At 46.7% G+C, this 20008-nt stretch overlaps 2 long non-coding RNA genes across 2 annotated transcripts; one reads left to right on the forward strand and one right to left on the reverse strand.

Moving 5' to 3' along the window:
* Positions 1-7379: 7379 nt before the first annotated feature.
* LOC134474845 (uncharacterized) lies at positions 7380-17465 on the reverse strand. Its single transcript, XR_010045725.1, has 4 exons — positions 17265-17465; positions 9368-9477; positions 8665-8792; positions 7380-8196 (listed from the first exon to the last, which is right to left on the reverse strand). It is a non-coding gene; the product is annotated as an uncharacterized LOC134474845 (long non-coding RNA).
* Positions 8762-13935, forward strand: LOC134474846 (uncharacterized). The gene is made up of 3 exons (XR_010045726.1): positions 8762-9147; positions 9848-9959; positions 13318-13935. It is a non-coding gene; the product is annotated as an uncharacterized LOC134474846 (long non-coding RNA).
* Positions 17466-20008: the final 2543 nt, after the last annotated feature.

Raw genomic sequence — 20008 nt, forward strand, 5'->3', positions numbered from 1 at the left:
TGCCAATGCCATACTGCTTTTGTTACTAGGGCTTTGCAGGGTAATTTGAAATCTGGTGATGTGATGCCTTTAGGTTTGTTCCTTTTGCTCAGAATTGCTTTGATTATTCTGAGTTTATTTTGAATTTTTTTTCACTACTGGGGATTGAACTCAGGGCCCTTGCTGTATTAAATCTGTAATCATTTTGGTAATATGATCAATTTCACCATAGTCATTCTTCCAACCTAAGAACAAAGGATGTCTCTCCATTTTCTAATGTCTTTTTCAATTTTTTTCAGAGTTCGATAATTTTTATTGTAGTGGTTTTTCTCCTCATTGGTTAGGTTGATTCCTGGCCATTTAATCTTTTAAATTATTGTGAATGGAATTATTTTCCTGCTTTTTCCTTTCTTGGTGAATACATTATTGGTATACAAGAACACCATTAATTTTTGTGTGTTGATTATGTGTCCTGGTGAGTAGACAGACCTTTCTCAAATGTTAATTCCAACACTTCAGAGGCTGAAGTAGGAGGATCACTGTGAGTTCAAGACCAGCCTGGGCTACACAGTGAGTTCAAGGCCAGCCTGAATCACACAGTCTCAAAACAAACAAGCAAGAACAAACAATGAAATGTATAACTTTTAAGCCAATGAAGTGGGAAAAAAAGATGAGAGGAAAATTTTGTATTCAAAACAATCCGAAAAGAGCAAATTTTAGAAATAAAAAATAAGACCTAGTCATAAACCCATATATATGTGTCTTAGTTACTCTTCTTGTTGCTGAGACAAAATATCCAACACCCAGAGTTAAAGGGACAGCAGTTCATTTTGGTTCCCAGTTTGTAGAGGTTTCAGTCCACAATCAGCTGGCTCTAAGGCAGGGTGGTGTAGCAGAGGCACATCCCCGTGGAGCAGCTGTCCATGGCAAGCAGGCCAGTGAGGAGGGCGACAGGAGTCACGTGACCCTAGAAGCTTCTTTCTGCTCGGCTTATACTGTGTCTGGGCTGCTGGGTTTAGAGCAGGGGTCAAACAAATCAGTGGGCTGATTTGGTAACCACACACCCTTCATTCCAGCATCATGCACTCTAGATCCAGCCACCTCTGAGAAAGCCCACTATGATTCCAAGAGCTTTGGGGGGACATCCAGATACAAGCCAAATTAATATGCATGCACAGCCTTAGTAACTGAGATTGATTAAGCTTTGCTCTTGAAACACAAGTATTTAACAGCATGCAGCAAAAGCTGTGCTCAAAGGGAAGTTTATAGCTATAAACGCCCATATTTAAAAGAAAGGTCTCAAATTAATAACGATGTATTTTTTTATTTTTTAACAATGTATTTATTAAGCAATTGGAATCAGAAAGACAAAACAAACGTGTGGTTAATATGTGGAAGAAACAAATAAAGATAGAATATAAGCATATAGGATATTAGATAAATAATAGAACAAACAAAATTAAAAGCTAGCTTTTTTTGGAATAAAAGATAAATAAAATTGACCTATCTTTAGTTAGACTAAGGGAAACACAGAAAGCGCAAATAATTGAAATCACAAATGAAAGAAGGGACACAATTGCTGACCAGGCAGAAATAAAAAGAATCATAAGGGAATAATAAGAACAATTGTATACCAACAAATTAAATTTCTAGATGAAATGGGCTAGTTCCCACTTGTTTTTTTTTTTAATATTTTTTTGTCTTTTTCCTTTTTATCGGTACCAGGGATCGAACTCACGACTGCCTGCTTGCAAGGCAGGCGCTTATGCCGCTGAGCTAAATCCCCAGCCCCCCTAACTCCCACTTGTACCAAGCCATTATGTACTGCAAACATGCACTAAAAAAATGAAAAGTTTTTTAAAAAACTGACAAATTCTTAGAAATACACAAATTGCCAAAATTATTTTTAAAAAGAATAGAAAACCCAAGCATAAGTATAAAAAGCAAAGAGATTGTGTCAATAATAAAAGCTCAACTAATAAATAAAATTTAAAATGTCCAGAATGAGTAACTGCTTGATTACTTGTGAATTCTAACAATCATTTAAAGAAGAATTAATAATAATGTTTTCTAACTTCCAAAACCAGGAGGGAATGTTTTCTACCTCATTGTACAAAACTTTATTACCGTGGTACTAAAGCCAGAGAAGCCACAAAAAAAGAAAACATTAGATTGATATCCCTTATGAATATTAATACAAAGACCTCAGCAAAATACTAGCAAATGGAATCTACAGCATATTAGAAAGATTATACACCATGACAAATTGGGCTTATACCAGGAATGCAAAAGTGGTTCAACATAAGAACATTTTAAAATGTAATGTAGTATGTTAACTGAGTAGGGGAATGTATCGCATGATCTCAGTTGACACAGAGAAAAACAGATACAATCTTCAACCTTTCATAACTTAAAAGAAACTCAAAGCCAGGAATAGAATGGAACTTCCTCATAAAAAGCATTTATGACAAACCCACAGCTGACATCATTCTCAAAGGTAAAAGGTCAAAAGTTTTTCCTCGAAAATGAAGAAAAAATAAGCATGTTCTTTTTTTCCTACTGAAACTCAACATTGTGTGGAAATTCTTGCTAGAGCAGTTGGCCAAGAAGAACAACCAAAAAACATACAAGCTGGAAAGAAAGAAGTCAAGATAACTCCTCCACAGAATAAATACGTCACCCCAAATATATAAAATCTCAGAATTCACAAAAAATTACTTACACTAACAAATAGATTCAGCAAAATTGCAGGATATAAGATTAATATATTAAAACCAGTGGTGTTTCTATATACCAGACACAAACAATCTGAAAAGAAAATTTAAAAGTAATTCCATAACTGTAGCATCCAAAACATAAAGTTTCTAGGGATAAATTTAACCAAGGAGATAGGAGGTTGGTACAGTGCAAAGTATAAAATATTACTGAAGGAAATTAAAGAAATGGAAGAAATCCATATTCATGAGTTGCAATATTTAATATTGTTATCATGGCAGTATTACTCAAAGTGATCTATGCAGTCAATGTGACATCTATCAAAATTCCAATGACCTGTTCTTGAGACATAGAAAATCTTACTTTTTTTTTGTCTTTTTAATTTTTATCGGTACTGGGGATCGAACTCACCTACTTGCAAGGCAGGTGCTTATGTTGCTGAGCTAAATCCCCAGCCCCTAGAAAATTTTATTTTGAAATTTGTACAAAATTTCAGGACATTTCAAATAGTCCAAGCAATATGGAAAAACCAATTTGATGATCTCACATAACCCAATTTCAATACTACAACTCTAATAATCAAAGTAATGTGGTACTAACTAACCATAAGCATGTAGACCAATAAAATAGAATGAGAGTCTAATAAAAAACTCATACATCTATGATTAATTAATATCCAGCAAAGATACTGTTATGGTTTGTGACTGGATGTCACCCCAAAGCCTCATACAATCACGGGGGCAGGCTTCCAGAATTTGTGATTGATTCACGGTCAATGCTGGGATTATGTGTGTGAGCGCTGCACCCACCCTAGAGTGCATGCCTATAAAATACAGAGGAGAGGAAGGGTCTTCTCTCCACACTCCTCCCCTTCCGCTCTTGCTTTTCTATCTTAACATCACCAAAACCTGTTGCTCCTCTGTTAGCCACCCTGCCTTGGAGTCAGCTAATTACGGACTGAAACCTCCACAAACTGTGAGCTAAATAAACCTTTCTCTTCTTCATTTTGGACATCAAGTATTTTGTTTCAGCAATGAGAGAAATGTAACCAAGGCAGATACCAAAGTTATTCAATGAGGAAAAGAACAGTCTGTTCAACAAATGCTGCTGGGAACAATGGACAGCTACAGAGAAATGCGGCAGGACAGCTGTCTCATGCTGCATAAAAAATTAACACAATGTATTAACAACTTGGACAGAAGTTAAAGCCACAAAACTCTTAGAAGAAAAGATGGATAAACCTTTATGACTCTGAATTGGGCAGAGGATTCCCAGATATGGAACAAAAAAGTAACAAAATAAAAAAGAAGATCCCCATAAAATTAAAAACTTTCGTATATCAAAGAATATTATCAAGAGAGCCTGCCTACATGAACCCAGCTACTTGGCAGGCTGAGGGAAGAGGATCACAAGTTAGAGCCCAGCCTGGGGAACTTAGTGACTTAGCAAGACCCTGCCTCAGAGTGAAAAATAGGCCGAGTTGGGGCTGTAGCTCAGTGTGAGACCCCGGGTTCATCCCCTAGTGCCAAAAGGAAAAAGTTAAAAATAAAAGAAGGAAAAAAAGAAAGGAAGAAGGAAAGAAGAGAGGGAGGGAGAGGGGGAAGGAAGAGAAAAGACAACCTGTAATAAAATAAAATATTTGTAAATTACAAGTCAACAAAAGACAATTAGATTTAATAATAGACAAAGACCCTGAATATTTCTCAGAAAAAAAGATATGCAAATGGCCAACTAGCATACTGAAAGATGCTTACCCTTCTCAGTCACTAAGGAAAATGCAAATCAAAACCACAAGAAAATAATACTTCCCAGACACTGAGATGGCTGTAATAAAAAACAGAAAAAATACAAAGTATCATTTCCTCAAAAAGTTAAACATACAATGACCCAGCAGTTCCATCTAAAGTGCAGTATATGCCCCCAGGGAAACAGGTGTTCAAATACACATATGTGCACTCTTTATGATAACTAAAAAGGTGTAAACCGCTCAGGTGCCTGCTGGCAGGTGAACTGTATACACACGCAGTGGAATATTATTCGGCCCAATGAAAAGTGAAGTGCAGAATGGACACATGTGGCAACGGGGACAAACCTTCTTGAAAAGACCTGATACAAAAAGCCATATACTATATGAATACATTTGTATGAAATATCCAACCTGGTAAACCATAGAGACAGAATACAGACTGACCCGGTGATAGGGTGGATAAAAGTCACTACTAAATGGATGTTGGAGTCTCTGTCGTGCCTGTGTCTAGATGTCCCCCAAAGCTTCCTGCAGCCATAGTGGGGCTTTTTCAGAGGCAGCTGGACTTGGAGTGGGTGATGCTGGGATTGATTCACAGTGCAGTGCCAGGATCACGGGCACTAGGAATAAGGGTGTGAGTGCCACCTGCCCTGAGTAAGGATGAGATGTAAAGGGCAGACAGAGCGGTGGTCGCCCCTCGTTGCTTCGCTGCCTTCTGCCTGCCATGGACTGTTTCTCCTCTGAGATGCCCGTCACGCGGCCCTGCCTTGGAGCCAGTTGATTATGCACTGAAACCTCTACAAACTGTGAGCTAAATAAATATTTCCTCTCCTAACTTTGGGCATCAAGTATTTTGTTTCAGTAATGAGAAAGGTCACTAAGACAGTCTCCTTTTGGGGTGATAAAAGTTCTGGAGATAGAAATGGTTAGACGCACAACATTGTGAATGTACCAAACGAATGTCACAGAACCGTCTACTTTACATGGCTGTGTTTTGTTTTTGTTTTGGATTGCTTGTTGTTTGCAGTACTGGGATTGAACCCAGGACCTTCACACTAAGCTGCATCTCCACACCTTTGTTTTTTATTTTGAGACCAGGTCTTGCTGAGTTGCCCAAGCTGGTCTTGAACTTTTAATCCTCCTGCCTCAGTCTCCAAGAAAGCTGGAATTACAGGCGTGTTCCACCACGCCAAGCGCAGGGCTCTAATTTTATGCTATATGAACTTCAGACCAATGCGAGAAGAGACGATTTAGCAGGTTAGTTATTAAGCTAAGTTTGAAAGTAAAAGGATAGCAGATGCGAACCAGGAAAATACTAACCCAAAGAAAGAAGATGTACATATTTTAGTATTCCAAGGTGGGAAAAGAGACATCAGGGGAAAATAAATAAATAAAAACACACAAATAAAGTAAGCCATAATACCACAACACAGTGATAAGAGTTTTGCCAGGAAGATATAAAAATTCTAACCTTGAGGGTCAGTATTGCTTCAAAATGTGTAACACAAAATCAGAAAGGATTACAAACAGACAAATGCTCCGAAAGACTGGATTATTTCAACACACTTTTTTGCACTCAGTCATCCACTCATGTACTCAACAGATTTTTTTGAAAGCCTCCTGTGTGTCCAACACCACCCTAAGCAGCATCTCCAGAGGCAAGAATAATCACACTGGCTGCAGAGTAGGTTTTTTTTTAATCGGTACCAGGGATCGAGCTCACAACCACCTGCTTGCAAGGCAGGTGCTTATGCCTCTGAGCTAAATCCCCAGCCTCCTGAGTAGGGTTTTTTGTTGTTTGTTTGTTTGGTCTTTTTAACTCAAGGTTTTGCTGTACTGTTCAGGCTGGCCTTGAACTCACTTTGTAGCCCCGGCTGGCCTCGGACTCACAGTGATCCTCCTGCTCAGCCTCCCGAGTGCTAGGACTGCAGGCGTGAGTCAGCACGCCTGCCCTAACACTGCAGTTTTAGCTCGTCTGTGCCAGGTGTCCTCCATTTATTCCTTCTGGCCCTGCTATCACCCAGTGTTGACACAAATGAGGAGTAGCTTCCTTCTTATCAATCCTAGTATTTCAGCATTCACAGAGTGTCCACTGTAGGTTAAAAAAAAAAAAAAGGTTTTCCTTTATTAGATTAAGAGAGTTTTAAATATTCTTAGTTTGTTTCAAGTTTTTAATCTTTTCTCTTTGAAACAAGGTCTCACTATGTTGCCTAGGCTGGCCTCAAAGTCCTGGGCCAAGCAATCCTCTTGCCTCAGCCTCCCCAGTAGCTGGGATCACAGCACACAGCACCACACCTGGTTTAGATGCACCTCGAATCCCCCACCTCAGCCCCTTACTGGGGATTGAAGTCAGAAACACCGAGCAACATCCCCAGTGTTTTGTTTTGTTCTGTTTGTTTGCTTGTTTGTCTTTTTGAAACAGGGTCTTGCTACGCAGTTCAGACTGACCTTGAGCTCATTTTGTAGCCCAGGCTGGTTTTGCATGTGTAACGATCCTCCTGCCTCAGCTTCCTGAGTGCTGGGATTACAGGTGCGCGCCACCACAGCTGGCTGTCTAGTCCTTTATTTAATTTTATTTTGAGACAGGGGCTGACTAAATTACACAAAATGGCCTTAGAATTATGATCTTCCTGCCTCAGTATTTTAAGCAGCCAAGACTTCAGGCATGAGAACTTTTGCCTGGGTAGAAGTTTTTAAACATGAAGTTTTATCAGAAAGAGATGAATACACGGTTCTCTCTTCTTGTCTGTTAATATGGTAAGTTATATTACTTGATTTTCTAATGCATTTTAAAGCAACTTGACCATACGCTATCTTTTGAGCATATTGTTAGATTCAGTTTACTTTCATTTTGTCTGTGGGAAAAATTACTCAATATTTTTCATTCTTCAAAGAGTTTTTGGTTTGAATATAAAGATTAAGGCAACTTCATGGAGTAATTAGGAGACGGTGATATTTTTCTACTCGCTGGAAGAATTTGTGTTTGACTGAAAGTGTTCATTTGGTAAACGCCCCTGACTTTTCTTTTTAAAGTCTGGTCCTGATGTTTCTTTGCTGTGATGATCTTTGAGCATCAATTTAATTTTTTAAATGGTTAGAAGGTTGTTGGTATTTTTCTGTTTCTCCTGAAGCCAAATGTTGCTGCTTGGAAATGTAAAACGCATGCCTCTGAGTTACACTTTCAGGGTTCTGGACACAAAGCTAGTCACACTCTCCTGAGTGTGCTGTTTTTTTCCCGCTACAATTTATACATCCTGTCGCCCTGCTTTAACCTTGTTAAAAAGCAGAATTTGACCTTAAGTCACCTACTGATGGCTGTTTTCTATTTCACTTATTTCTGCGTTTATCAATAACATGCCCTCCTCCTCATTCTTCGAGTTTACTCAGCCCTTCTCTGCTGATGTCTGTGCCGTGTGTTTGGCTTATTGATTTTCAGCACTTTGAAGCTTCTCATACTTTCTAATACATGGAATTTTAATTATCATTTACTTCTAAGCATATCCTGAAGCACCCACACAGTGCATTCGTTACCCATGTGTTATTTTTAAAGTGTTTAAAAATCTTTTTGTTACTGATTTCCTCTTGAAGTACAGAGTGTCAGAAAACATTTTTTTGTTTAAGCTTTGACTTTACAATTGTTTTGTTAAGAAAAAACTGGCCAGCGTCTGTGAAGATTCCAGGTGTACTTGAAAAGTCTGTGACGGCCACAGTTACTTCGTGCTAGAAAGTCCCACGAAGTGACATCAGAAGTCTTCCTATCAAACAAACATCAGAGCTGACTCAGAAAAAAAGTCAGGAAGTTTACCAAACGTGTTGGGGATAAACGCTTGCAAATGAATATAAATTCTTCAGAGAAAAAGTAATGTAACTTCCACCTTCTCTGCCCTGACTGTGGTTTGTTTCTTTGTTCACTGGCCACTTTGTTCATGTGCATTACTGACCACGGCACGTTAGACACAGGAGGCCAAAGGCCAGCGAAACTCAGAGGACGAAGCCACCCTCTAAAAGCCAGGCGGCAGAACATTCTGCAGCACGGGAGATCTCGGATTCCTATTATGAAAATAGGACTGATATCAATTAAAACAGATTTAGGATTATAAACAGATTGGATCTGGAATCCTGACTTAGACAGATGGACAGGGCATTTTGGGGGCTCATTCATTTGGGGTTGGCTAACACGCAGGACCCTATGTGCCCAGGGCCAAGGGCTTCCTAGTGCCCACCTGTTCCAGATGGCAAAGCGCTGGTCCTGCCACAGGAAGGTTGGCATCATCGTATCCGCCTACCAGGGCTAACATAAGCTCCACTTCCTCTGATAACACACGTAGGCTCCCAACACCCAGAAGCGTATCTGGAAAATAACAAACTCAAAAAAAAACAATTCTGTTTCACGTGGGCCTTAAAGTCAGTGTGGCTGGTTTCGCTGGGCAAACATCTCTGAGGCCAGTGATGACTCAGTGGCCTCTCCCTGGTCCCAAGCCCCCAGGACGGGCCTTTCCTAAAGATTCAGGATCCACTCAGAATGACCGGCACACGTCAGCGAGCAGCTGCTGAGGCCTGGGAATGGGTGTTTGTGAGGTCACGACTCAGTGATCTGACCCAGCCTTAGAGAGCCAGGATGAAGTCAGGGAAGTGGGTCTCCTTCTTTCTTTCCAATCAAGGTCCCAGGGAAGGGCATGAGCTCTGGATAGGAGACCTTGGACAAGGTACCTAATCTGTCTATGCTTCAGTTTGTCTGTCTGCAAAATAGGAAAGTAACAGTACCTACTTCGAGGGTTGTCAGTGGTGAGTGAATTAATAAACGAAGAGCACTTAAACTATGCCTGGAACACAGTAAGCCATCCATAAATATTAGCTATTAATAATATTCCTTCAGACATTTTTGTATCTTAAGAGGCAAAGAAAGCCACGCATGGTGGTACCCACCTGTAATCCCAGCCCTGGGAAGGCCGAGGCAGGAGGATCTCCATAAGTTGGAGGCCAGCCTGGGGTACATAGTGAGTTCAAAGCCAGCCTGGACATTGTGAGACCCTGTCCTAAAATGAAAAAGAAGAAAAAGAAAAACAGTTCTACCGAAGCTCTAATCCTTGCTTCTTATGAGCCTTCTCTTCAGTGCTTTTGTTTTGGTTGGGTTCTGGGGATTGAACTCACGACCTCGTGCTTACTAGACAAACGCTTGAGCTGCTGAGCTAAATCCCTGACTCTCTTTGGTGTTTTACATTAGCGAGCACGGAGGAAAGGGAGGGAAGGAGAACAAAAAGAATTAAGCTATTTAGTATCTGCTCCCCACAATGTAATCAGTGTGTACTACAAACATGTACTAATAAAAACATCTTTTAAAAAAGAGTCCTCCCCCGCTAAGGCGCTTAGATGCTCCTGCAGCTCAAACCACTGTGTCTTCAGCAGGTGCTGGACAGGATGATCACTTCATTCCTGAGTTGGTACCTTCTACCCCGAGAAGATCAGGTTTCAGTAGAAAACGTAAGAGAAGGAGAACTGAAGCACTAATGTTTTTATGGTGAGACAGCTTTCCTATATTACACATTCACATAATGTTTCAGAGAACTCAGTCCATTAGAATAATAGATTAGCTCATGACTCCTACTGTAAGTCCGTAATTGAGTAATTGATCCGGACTTGGGATTTAGTCCTTGATACATGGCACTGGGACGGCTAATCAGAATTCCAGTTCCCCATTATTTATGCGCTGTATATTAGATTTATAAGAATTCCTCGAGTATTTGAGGTTTGTCAGACAATTATGCTTAGGAAATTAAGCAAATATATGTGATGGATCATGCTATATGAAGTGTTTAATGGGGTTTAAGTTTGTAAATGAGATCAAAATGAATCAGACCTTGAAAAATGATTGCTGACATTTCTATACCTATAATTAAAATGAGTCACTTAAGCTGAAATTAAAAACTTAAGGAAAAATTAAAAACCTAAGCAAAGCCCTGGGTGATCTTTCCAGCACACACACAAAAATACCCTTACAGGCAATGCCCACCCCCCAGAAAATTCACCTTAGCCAGGCGTGGTGACACAACAGGTGATCCCAGCCGTCAGGAGGCTGAGGCAAGAGAATCTCTGCAAGTTCAAGGCCAGCCTGAGTTACACAGTGAGTTCAGTGCTGGCCTGGGCTACACAGCAAGACTCTGTCTCAAAAAAGCAACAAACAAACAAACAATTCACTCTAACACACATGTGTGTGCACTAATAAGATAACGGGTCTGGTTTAGGTTAGCCTTGATACCTCCTGTTTCTGCACGTGTGGGGTGAAGAACAGGACAAATTCTCACCAGGGAATTCACCTGGGAACCAGGCGTTTTTCACAGCTCTGCACTCTGGTCATCAACAGGTGACACACAATGCAGAAGACAGAGTGGTCCCTGCTCACATGGGGTCGGGGCTCTGGTGCACACGGTCCCCTTGGAGGATGCTCAGTGTCCCAGTGAGGGGCCCTGGGCTCAAAGCTGTCCTCAGGTCTGAGGCTTCGTGCACCCAGAGCTCAGGGCATGGGCACTGGAATGCAGTTCCCTTGGGCAGAGTCCCCTTGGGAGCTCCTCCAAGTGCAGGCCAGCTCCGGATAGCAGCTTCCAACATGGTGAGGACAGGCCTCCTGAGGAAGCCACCGTCATGGGAAAAACATTAGAGTCGATCATCAAACACCAGGGACGTTCTCTGATGGCCGTAGAGAATCAGTGATGCACAAAGGTAGTGACAAATGCCAGGGCGGTCTCCTGGAGCAGGGCGCTGACCGTACCACAGCAGTTGTGTGCAAACCATCTGCAGAGTCAGGCGACACCTCCTACTGTCCAACCTACTGAAGAAGACGGCTGCAAACACCCTCAAGGAGCGTCTGGGAGGCCCCTTGTATGTGCAGGCTCAGGGCTCAGGCTGCCCAGCTGTGTGTGTGGGGAGGCAGTGCTCACTGTCAGCCTCCTTTAACCCTTAGAGCCGGGCCACAGCCGGGCCACCCAACTTCCTGTTGGTTCTTCTCATTAGTAGGCTTTTGATGCTGTCACGAACCCCAAGATCCCCCCACCAGGCGCCACGAAAGAAGGTAGGCAAGAAAAGATAAGGGAGCGGCCCACAGCACAAGGTCTCCTGCGGTGCCCACTGAGGCCAGGCGGCAGGGGACAGCAGGTGGTCAGCAGCCCAGGGCGGCCATAGCCCTGGTCCTCACACCGGCCTGTGTGAGGGCAAGGCTCCTGTTGGACCCTGTCTGTGGTTGGAACCCAAGGGCGCCCCAGCCCTCCACAGCCCTGCGAAGCCGCATCTGGAGGAACAGCATTCCCCCAAACCACTGAAAAGGAACTGGGGGGAAGAGGTTTCCCAGCAAAACAGGAAGAGCAGGGAGAGGACAAGTTTGTGCAGAGCCTCGAGATGAAAGGGAACAGACGGGGACTTTGTGATTTTTTTTTTTTTTCATCTGTTCACATTGTCTGGCAAGGGAAGGGCGGCTCATGGGCGCAGGGGCTTGGGAGCCAGTGTCTGTGGATGACATCTGTAGTCGCCCGGCCAGGGCTCCCCAAACCGTGGCCTTGTCCCCCTCCGCCACTCCTGCTGGCCTTGCTGGACGCCTCCAGGGTCCACGGCCAGACCACTGCAGTGAGATGGAAGGGAGTGGCCCCAGCTTGGAACCTTTACAGACAGCCCTTTCTGTCACTGTGTTTGACTTTCTGCCTCCTGAACACAAGCAGAGAGGCCAGGTTACAGCAGCTATGAGAGGCAGCCAGCCCTGGACACTCAGAACCTCTCCGGCATACCCAAGGCCATTGCTCTGAGTCAAGCTCCTACTCTGGGCCCCTTTCCTCTTACAGCGAGTTCCCTCCCAGAGCCTCCTCACTGCACTTGGAGCAAGGCCCAGGCTCTCCTCCCTGCCACAAGGCTCTGCACATGAGGCCCTGCCTCCCTCGCTCAGCTCAGTCTCCTTGTCCAAACTCTCCAGAGGCTCAGATATAGCAAGTGTGCCCCTGCCCCTGGGCCTTTGCACTTGCTGCTCCTTCCACTTGGGAAGCACTGCTCTAGACAGTGTGGCTGCTTCCTTTGCCTCTTGTGGGTCTCATCTCAGCTGGGGCTCCTCCAAAGGCCTGCCTAAACCCTAGTTTAGCATCTCCCACTCACTTGTCTTGTTCTCTGCTGAATCCTTAGCACCTAGAATTGTGTACAACACACTGTTGGAGCCCAGTAAATCTGAGTTGCTGGGGAATCAGGGTTCCTGGCTCAGTGGAGGAGGGGACAAGTAACGAGAACTCTGCCATGTTCTCAGAACTCTGCAAAAAGCCAAACAGAGCAAAGGAAGCCCTGTCAGCTCCACCCGGGAGGGCCGGATATGATGTCCAGCAGACATGAGCTCAGCAGTGAGCTTCAGAAGATGCCCAGCTCAGTGGTCAGGGCCAGCCTTGAGGACCTCATGTGAACTGAGACCTACAGGAGGGACAGGGTGCAGCTGCAGGCATCTGGGATGTGCCAAGGCCCTGAGGCAGGGGTCACTAGGAAGCAGCAAGTGTTTCCACAAGAGCCAGAAAAGAAAATACAGAAGATGGGGATGTGGGTAAGAGCTTGGCCTCGGGGAGGCTTCGTCATTGGTGGGATCTTGGCTCCTTCTGTGATGAAATCTTACACACTGGAGCGGCTGCATCTGAACTGCGTTTCCCAGTGACCCCCGTGCCAGCGCTAACAATGCCCAGTTATGAGTCTACTCGGGCATATTTCCAGATGATTCCACTGCCCTCTTTCTAAAAATAGTGGCCATTTTTTAGAAGCACAGAATTTAATAGCCTGATGTTCTGGGAGGTTGCCACATTTCGATTCTTTGCAGCTCTGTCACCAGAGCCCCTGCCTTTGCTTTTCTGTCCCTCGCTTCCTAGGTCAGACTACGTCACTGCAGGTCCCACAGCGTCAGGAGCTGACAGAGTGCACAGCTCAAGCCTCTCCGTCTCCGTGTCTTCCACCTGTGAGCGGAAATCCAGCAGCCCCGCGGGGACAGGGAGGAATAACCTGCTGGTGCTTTTCACTGATGCAGTTCAGTTTCTGGAATGGAACTCACACACTTTTGTAGCAGAAAGGCCCAGAAGCGCCTCCCTTTAGAGTGCACACGTGTGTGTGCCTTCCTGTTGGAGAGTGAGTGCTTTGGGCTCGTACACACACACACTTGCCCCTCTGCAGAGCTCCACTGTGCCCAACAGAGGCCCAGGGCTGTACATGCTGCCATTTTGGACATTGTCCTCCTCACGCCAATGGAACCAGAGAGGAACGAATATCTCTGCATCACACATGAGGAAACTGGGATCTCTCCAGAGGTTTAGGACAGCTCAGGCTGCGTCTGCTCACCTCTCCATGCCCCTCGTCCTTGAGAGCATGAATCTCATCTTCAGAGTGTGTTTCTACAGCCCAGCACCGAGAGGGAGGAGGGAGTTCAGCTATGTTTTGCTGGGTCTGAATCTGTATTTGTGAGCAGTCCTTTCAATGCCCCATGCATGCATCCAACCAATATTAACTGAGCACCTGCTGCATTCAGGGCCCTGTGCTAGCTATGGAGACATGGTGGGAGCGGGGTGGGCTAAGTCCCTGCCCCTGTACAGTTTGGCTTCTTATGAGGGAGTCAGGTGTTAAACCAATAGTTAACGCTAAATCTGGGTGTGATCCCAGTCAGAACTGAGGTGCCAAGAAGGGAAACTGAGATGTCAGAGAGACAGACAGACAGAGGGAGAGATTCTTTAAATGGAAGTTAGAAGAAACCTTTCTGAAGAGGGGACATTTGAATGGACTGAGAACTGAGGGAGTGAGCCACACAATCATAAGGAGAAAAGGTGGGTCTTCCAGCAGGGGTGGTAGCACATGCCAAGGGCCTGGGGTAGGAACAGGCTCCATACACAAGGCGCTGTGTCTCCACCTGCACAGCAATGTTGGCTCTCTACCCACAGCTCCCTAAGATCCCTTCCTATGCTCCCACCTACCCATGTGCTTTGACTCCCATCAGCCAGGTCCTGTGGCTCTTTTTCCAAGTCACTTTGCACACCCAGGCAGAAGGAGGGAGCACTGGGAATGGCAGTCCTCCCACTACCGCCCTCCTATGCATCCTTGAACAAGCCCCCCTGGATGGGGACAATTATTGAGAGGAGCTCGAGCTCCAGGTCCCCTGCAGAACCCACTACAGAATGCCCAAACACACGCTGGGCAACGTCGCAGCAACCCATGAGACAGTAACATGCATCAGCACAATGTCACCTCGCACTATTGAAACGATGGAGACACACACTCCATCACGTCCTGGTACACATCCCAGCCCTCCGGGCCCTCAAACTGGAACAGAGCAGAGTTCCGTGTCCTGCAGGTCCAAGCTCAAGGCGCCGCCTTTTGTCATTAAGAGGACACAGGTCCGCGGTGGGACAGGAGGAACTGCGGCGACTCTTGCTTTTCCAATTCTCCCGCTGCACAAATCTCAGGGGCCAGGCTGACACTGTAAAGTTGGCCAAAGCCACCTCCCCTCCCCACCCGTCCTGGGCGCAGGACAGCAACCCCCACGCCCCCTCCTGCGAGGCCCAGGTCGACTTCCGGGCACTGAAAGTGGCTGCGCTAACCAATTAGCTGGCGCCCTCATCAAAGTGAGATCCCTAGAATTTTGCAGGTGTCTGTCTTTGTCACTTTCTCAATGCTGGGGCACAATATCTGACACCCACCACTTAAAGGAGAGGTTTATTTTGGCTTACAGTTCAATCCACAGTTGACTGAGTCCAAGGTAGAAAGGGGAAGCGAGAGAGTCCTGCAGAGGAAAGCTGTTCACATCCCAAAGGTCAGAAAGCAGAGCAAAGGGAGGCACAAGGGAGCGAGAGAAACCCTTGGGAGGCAGGGACCTGCCTCCTCCAACCAGGCCCCTCCTCCTCCAACCAGGCCCCACCTCCTCTAACCAGGCCCCTCCTCCTCCAACCAGGCCCCTCCTCCTCCAACCAGGCCCCACCTCCTCCAACCAGGCCTCTCCTCCTCCAGCCAGGCCTCTCCTCCTCCAACCAGGCCCCACCTCCTCCAACCAGGCCCCTCCTCCTCCAACCAGGCCCCACCTCCTCCAACCAGGCCCCACCTCCTCCAACCAGGCCCCACCTCCTCCAACCAGGCCCCTCCTCCTCCAACCAGGCCCCTCCTCCTCCAACCAGGCCCCACCTCCTCTAACCAGGCCCCTCCTCCTCCAACCAGGCCCCTCCTCCTCCAACCAGGCCCCACCTCCTCCAACCAGGCCCCACCTCCTCCAACCAGGCCCCACCTCCTCCAACCAGGCCCCACCTCCTCCAACCAGGCCCCACCTCCTCCAACCAGGCCCCTCCTCCTCCAACCAAGCCCCTCCTCCTCCAACCAGGCCCCACCTCCTCTAACCAGGCCCCTCCTCCTCCAGCCAGGCCCCTTCTCCTCCAACCAGGCCCCACCTCCTCCAACCAGGCCCCACCTCCTCCAACCAGGCCCCACCTCCTCTAACCAGGCCCCTCCTCCTCCAACCAGGCCCCTCCTCCTCCAACCAGGCCCCACCTCCTCCAACCAGGCCCCTCCTCCAACCAGGCCTCTCCTCCTCCAGCCAGGCCTCTCCTCCTCCAGCCAGGCCCCTCCTCCTTCAACCAGGCCCCTCCTCCTCCAACCAGGCCCCTCCTCCTGCAACCAGGCCCCTCTTCCTGCAACCAGGCTTTGCATCCTTCAATCAGGTTCCACCTCTTAACAGCACTTTCTGCTCCAGACTCTTCAGTGCATAATCCATTGATGAGCAAAATCACCTAAAAGCCCACCTGTGAACACTTGTGACTTTTGGAGGCATTCTAGATCTAAACTATAACAGTGTCATTGGGGAAAAAGCATCTGACCTCAGGGACCTCAGCTTTAAGCATGAGCTGTGTCCTGAATAGGTGGGTAAGTTACTGTGATAGCCCTGAGTCCTCTTGTCCCTCCTCCTACCAGGGAGTGGCGGGGTGGAGTCTGCCCACCCTCTTGAATTTAAGCTGGCCTTGTAGGTTAGTTTTCTAATGCTGGAAACACCACCAACTTAAAGGCTTGACGAAAGACCCATTACTTCAGTGCCAGTAGGGGAGGTGTCTAGGAACAGCTGACTAGATTCTGCTCAGGTCCCCAGATTGCAAGCAAGGTGTCCACTCTCGTCAGAATCCACTCTCGTCAGAAAGCTCAGCCCCTGCTCCAAATGTGTAGGTCCTTGACAAAATAAGACCCTGGCCTTGTAGGACAGGCGCTTGGCTCCTGGAAGGCACCCATCATTCCTGCCTTACAAACTCCACAGTGGGGAAGTTGGCCTCTTCAAGGTTGGGATGAGAGCTGTTCGCTGCTCTGAATCTCTCTTTGGGCAAAGCCTTGGCCCCTCTTTCCAAGAGCTCCCCTAATGCCAGGCGTGGTGGCTCATCCCTGTAATCCCAGCACTAGGGAGGCTGAGGCAGGAGGATGGTTGCAAGTTTGAGAACAGCCTGTGCTAGAAAGAGCTCACGGCCAGCCTGAACTGCATGGTGAGACCCTATCTCAAAAAGACCAAAAATAAATACATACATACATACATAAATAAGCTCCCCTCACTAGAGCAAACCAAGGTAGACTCACTTTTGAGCAGTTCAAAGTCAACTGATTGAGGGCCTGGGGGGTAGGGGGGGTCAAAAAATACAAAAAAGAAAAGTCAAATGCTGTGGACCCTTAATTCCATCTGCAATCATGGAGGTAAAATCCCAGCCCTTCCCTAAGCCTCACCCACTCTTGGGGGGTGGGGATCATGCCAGACAAGCACCAGACAAGGCCGGAGGGGACAGGAACCTTGTATTCGTTCAGCTCCCCATACCTTGTGACTTGCCGTGGCCAGCAGGATGTGCAGGGAGCAGTGCTGCATGACTTCCAAGGCTGGGCGTTAAGAGACCTTGTGACATTTCTACCTTGTGTGGTTCCCATAGCCATATAAGGAAGCCTGAGACAGACTATAAAATGCTGAGAGCTCAGGATCAAGAGGGCCAGCCAGCAACCAGCTCTAAGGCCCCACAGGAAGATTACCCCTCGGCCTTATCTCTGATGTGGTCGTCTAAGTGACCTTCATCAAACAGGAAACAGAAAAGGCCAGCCGAGCCCAGCCAACTGGATGGTCAGCACAGATGATAAATCCTTGTGTTTTAGATTACTACATTCTGGTGCCTCCTGCCACAGGCTTGTTCCCTAGCACACAGTAACTGAGAGGCCTCTTTGGGCGGCTCAATGTCTCCCTCGCAGTGATGGACCCAACGTCAGAACTGTAGGCGGTCAGAGGTGAAGGGACTTTGTTTCACAGAACAAAGATGATCTCCCGGGAAGAGTTATAAATCTCTTAAAACCTTGCAGTGAACTGGGATTTAATGAGTCATCAACTCAAAAATGCTGTGAACCACGAAAAATGACCAGTGCACCTCGCCATGCTGAGGTTGGGAAATGAAGACCCAGTGGGGGACAAAGGACTTTTACAACATCGCCCACTGCCAAAAGAGAAGGGACAAAGGCCCTAGTACCCACAGTCCCCTGGCATCTCGTCTTGGGACCCCTCATGAGTCCCTGCGGGCTCCACTGCCTGGGACAAAGTCAGAGCTCAACTGGTACTCAAGGTGCTGTCCGTCTTGTAGTGCCACCACTTGCCGTGTCCCTCAACCCAAGCCTCAGCAAGTGACTCACCAATTCCCGAAGCACGAAGCACAGGGGTACTGGAGCACTGGGACAGTAGCCCACACTACTCTCTCTCCTAGAGACGCCCTTTGGCTCTTTGCTAGCCGGCCAATGCCCGTCCCGCCCTGGCCTCTGCTCCCCTAGGCTCACCTGTCCTATACATGTCTTTTGCAGAGGGCTGCATAATCCCCCTAAAATACCCACTACCTACTCTCTAGAACCTTCAAATATGATTCCGCATGTACCGTGTGAATTACCCTATAGAAAGGCATTCTGCAGGTACTGTTGAGTTAGCAGGGTCGCACAGGGGAGATTCTCTCCAGTGAGCTCAGGGGACCCAGGGTCATCTCGGGGTCAGCCAGTGGAAGGCACCGCGGTGGGGCGAGCAAAGCTCGGAGGGCCACGGCTATGTGCCGAGGAACAGCAGCAGCTTCTAGAAGCTGTGCAAAGCAAGAACAGACTCCCCTGGAGCCTCCAGAAGAAGCCAGATGGACAACACCTCAGCTCAGCTCAGTGACACTGATTTGGGACTTCTGACCCCCACTTGTGATCATTTGTTACAGCAGCAACAGGAAACTCCTACACTGTTGCAGTAGCAGTCACAAGGTACAGCAGGTCCCTGTGGACCTGAGTGAGCTCTGCTCCCCCTCCCCGTTTTTCCTCCCCCTCCTGCCCTCTCCCTCCTTCCTCCTCCTCCACCCCTCCATCCCTCTCCTAGCTCAGGAGCAGCTTTGCCTCCTGATGGCTTAACCCAAGGTGGACATAACAAAGGTTCAGAAATACTGCTGAATGGGCCAAGTGGGTTAGTGCTTACCACTTCCTCCTGCCACCTTCTCCCAGCCTGCACACACACACACACACACACACACACACACACACACACACACACAGTCATGTCTGCACAACTCACCTCCAGGCAGGCAGCTGTGTCTGACGCCAAGCTCACCTCAGTGTGCCAGCTAACAGTTGTCTCTCAGAAGCTGTGAGATTTTAAAGGGGGATGGCATTCTCTCAAGGTAATCCTTGGACAAACCCAGTGATGCAAAGCTGAAATCTTGCTGTGGTTAATTTAAAACTGCAAGAGCGGGTGTCGCACTGGGCATGGTGCCTCATACCTATAATTCTAGCACTTGGGAGGCTGAGGCAGGAGGATTGCAGTGAGTTTGAGGCCTGGGCTACACAGTGAGCTCAAGGCCAGCCTGAACTACATAGTGAAACCCTGTCTTTCCAAACAACAAAAACAAAACACCAGACGTTGCAGTACAAAAATGTAAAAAAAAAAAAAAAAAAAAAAATTCTCCCAAAAAAGAGGTGATGGAAGAAAAGAATCCTGGTCCTTACCCATCCACAGCCATTCCTCTCTATCCCATCTCAGTCCCCCACAGTCACAGAAATTTGGTGAAATCTGTGATCACTGACACTCATACTGGAAGATGTCCAATTTCTATCATTAAGCGTGCAAAGGGGATTCTAGAACAGTGTGTATAGTGTGATTCTATTTGTTCTAAAAATTGGGGATTTAGCTCAGTGGCATAAGCGCCTGCCTTGTAAGCAGGCAGTCGTGAGTTCGATCCCCGGTACCGATAAAAAAGAAAAAGACAAAAAAAAAATTGCAATATAGTGATGTGTACATATTCACATACAGGTGTGTTTATACAGACGTTGAACAGGAACTAGAAGACTTCCGAAGATGTTAACAAAGCTTTCGTGGAAGTTATGGGCACAGGGCCTTTTGTTGGTTTGCTTTGCTTTGCTCCGGTTTTTGAGATCGGGCCTCCTATGAGGCTGACCTCGAATGTACCATGTAGCGCAGGCAGGTGATCTGCCTGCCTCAGTGCTGTTTTTATTTTTCTTACAATGTTTTTTAAAGATTTGTTTTGCATAGAACAAGACCATCGGCAT

Source organism: Cavia porcellus, unplaced genomic scaffold (assembly GCF_034190915.1).
Source record: "Cavia porcellus strain 051 isolate PalLab524CR breed Dunkin Hartley unplaced genomic scaffold, mCavPor4.1 scaffold_40, whole genome shotgun sequence".
Lineage (NCBI taxonomy): Eukaryota > Metazoa > Chordata > Mammalia > Rodentia > Caviidae > Cavia > Cavia porcellus.